Source organism: Trichechus manatus, unplaced genomic scaffold (genome assembly GCF_000243295.1).
Source record: "Trichechus manatus latirostris isolate Lorelei unplaced genomic scaffold, TriManLat1.0 scaffold00068, whole genome shotgun sequence".
Taxonomy (NCBI): domain Eukaryota; kingdom Metazoa; phylum Chordata; class Mammalia; order Sirenia; family Trichechidae; genus Trichechus; species Trichechus manatus.
In genome coordinates, this window is record NW_004444004.1 from 11,646,141 (window position 1) to 11,649,491 (window position 3,351).

Below are 3,351 nucleotides of genomic sequence, written 5' to 3' on the forward strand. Positions count from 1 at the left end.
AACTTCTGTTTATCTGGAAATGCCCTAATTTCGCCATCATATTTGAAAGACATTTTTACTGGATATTTAATTCTTGGCTGGCAGTTTTTTTCCTTCAAGGCTTTATATATGTCATCCCATTGCCTTCTTGCCTGTATGGTTTCTGCTGAGTAGTCCAAGCTTACTCTTATTGACTCTTCTTTGTAGATGACTTTTCGTTCATCCCTAGCCGCTCTTAAAATTCTCTCTTTATATTTGGTTTTGGCAAGTTTGATTATAATATGTCTTGGTGACTTTCTTTTGGGATCTACCTTATGTGGGGTTCTATGAGCATCTTGGATAGATATCTTCTCATCTTTCACAATACAGGGAAGTTTTCTGCCAACAAAACTTCAACAATTCTATATTTTCTGTTATCTCTCCCTGTTCTGGTACTCCAATCACTTGTAGGTTATTCCTCTTGATAGAGTCCCACATAATTCTTAGGGTTTCTTCATTTTTTTAATCCTTTTATCTGATTTTTCCTCATATAAGTTGGTGTTAAGTGTTTTATCTTCAATCTCACTAATTCAGACTTCCGTTGCCTCAATTCTGCTCCTATGACTGTCTATTGAGTTGTCTAATTCTGGAATTTTATTGTTAATCTTCTGGATTTCTGATTGCTGTCTCTCTATGGATTCTTGCAGCCTGTTAAATTTGTCATTATGTTCTTCTTTAATCTTTTTAATTTCCTCTATTGCATGTTCTGCATTTTGCTTAATTTCCTCCCTAATTTCTTGAAGAGTTCTGTATATTAATCTTTTGTATTCTGCCTCTGTCCAAGAAATTTTCTTCCTCGGGAAAATTTCTAGATTCTTTGTTTTGGGAGGTTGGTGAAGCCATCATGGATTGCCTCTTTATGTGATTTGATATTTACTGTTGTCTCCGAGCCATCAATAAGTTATTATATTTATTTATTTTATGTTTGCTTACTGTGTCCTAGCTTCTTGTTTTGTTTTGATATGCCCAAATAGGCTGCTTATATGAGCTAGTTTGATTATTGGCATCTTTGAAGCTCTAATGTCATGTCACCAGGTGGTTAGATCCGTTACTAGGTATGTGAGCTCAGGAGTCTGCCCTCTCCTCCTGTATGGATTCAGCTCAGGTGCCCAGATAGATAGCCAACAAGTGTGTGGCGTAGGCTCTCACTTACACTCCTAGACAGGCGTGGGTGATTGGTGTAGGCACAGACATCTGGCTGCAGCAGGGGGACACACTCAGTAAGGGAGGGGGCTGATGGCCTCCCCCGAGTGTCCAGGAGGAAGGCATGTCCCTGTTCTCTAGAGTGCGTAGGTGGGTGGGTTTTGCAGTCTGACTATGAGCACCTAATGCTATTGGCTGTAAGCACCTCTTATTCACGGGCCCCTATCGCAGGGGGTTAGGTGGCATGGGTGGAGTCACCAGTCCTCAGGCCCCTGATGTGGGTAGGTGAAGACCCTGCTTAATGGGCAGAGCAGTGTCAAATGTCAAAAACCTGCCACTTCACAGCTGAAACAGTTGAAGTTAGAGTTCCAGTATATACCCTGTTGTACTGCAGTAATGAGGGCCTATGCTGTTGAGATGGGCCCACACAAGTCTATGCAGGGGGAAAGGCACTCAAAGTCCATGGATCCCTTATGCCTGTGCCTAGGCAAAAAGCTTTGCCTACCCTTTGTTCCTGGCTTAGGGGAGCCAACAGTTTATTTTTTCCCCTGTTTGTTAATTTGTTCACTCTCCAAGGCAGGGAGAATGGCTCCGGCCATGTGAGGGATCCTATTTCCAGCCCAGGGGACTCAGCAATTGCTGAAGCTGATCCAGGACCCAGTGCAGAGCAGGGAGCGGGGAGGTAAATGGGAGAGAGGTTTTTCCCTAAGGGGGGTGTTTTGGATCAGCATGGTAAGCTGTAAGCAAGTACTTATCTTTCATCAAAGCCTGCTTCTCACTGGTTCTGCGTGGCTGAGTAGACTCTCAGCGGCTGGGTCTCTCCCAATGTGGACTAAGCCTCCCGAGCACCGATGCTTGCCTGCCTCACCACTCACCCCCCGAGCTGATCAGGCCTGAAGGGCTCAGGCTCTCACCAGGTCAGGTTTGGCCACTCCTTGCTACTTCCGAACCATCTTTCCCTCCCCCTGCCACTAGGTCCAGTTTCTCAACTCCGCCTTTGATGTTCAGGGTTCCCAGACGGCCATATATAATCGAATCACTTGTTTGTTTGTTTGTTTGTTTTTTCCGGTCTTTGTTGTAAAAGGGTCCACCAGAAGCATCCAACTACCCAACAGTCTTGGCCCCGCCTCCAACAGTAAAGTATTTGGAATTCAACCACTTAGCTTCAAATCCTGGATCTGCTATGTTCTTCTTATCTCTGTGTGACCACGGACAAGTCCCCTAATTACTCTGAGTCCCAGTTTCCCGAAGTATGAAATGGAGATGATAATCGTACCTCCTAGAGTTTTTGAGAGAAATTGATGAGATAATGTATGTAAAATTCCTGATCTATACTAATATTGAAGAATGGTAGCTATTAATTACTACTACTGCTACTACTATCACTATCTATAATTAATTCATCCGGAGAGTCACATATTCCTTGTAACTAATACATTCTCTGGTATTCAGAGTCACTAGACACTTAATATTCCTATTACTGCTAATCATCTTTGCAAGCATGCACTGATGAGTGTTGGTTTGAGGTGGTCTGGCCATTTCCAAACAAGAACATTCCTGTAAAAAGGTCTAAATCAACCTGTGGGCTGTAACATTATAAGCAATCTGGAATGTTCACAAAAGATTCAGATAAACTAGTAAAGAATATAATTACTAGCAATGCTTTCATTAGAAGGATGCAGCTCATACTGTGATTTTTGTTATATTTGTTAATGACAATGTTGAATGATACAGTCTGTACTTCAGTTTGGGGAGTACTCCCTGGGGCTCCCACAGCAGCCTTCTGTGCCAGTCAGCTGAACTGAATATCTTGCTAATAGCTAAATAAACACATTTGTTCCCAGCCTCTTGCCATACTAAATGAAAGAAAATATGCCCAATGTATGAAATGATACCACTGATCCTCTTTAAGGACTTGGGTGCAATTTCTCAATGGTAGTCATGGGCTGTTATAAGCCATGCAAACATTATCTCCAAAGCATGTGCTGGGAGCAGGAGGAAGGTTTTCATTGGATGGTGAGGTTGTTCACTGTCATCAATGCCCTGTTCTGCTTTTTTGGATGCTCACACCAGTATTGGCACTTTTTTTTTTTTTAATATTTTATTGTACTTCAGGTGAAGGCTTACAGAACAGATAGTTTCTCATGTAGCAGTAACACACATGCTGTTTTATGACATTGGTTAACAACC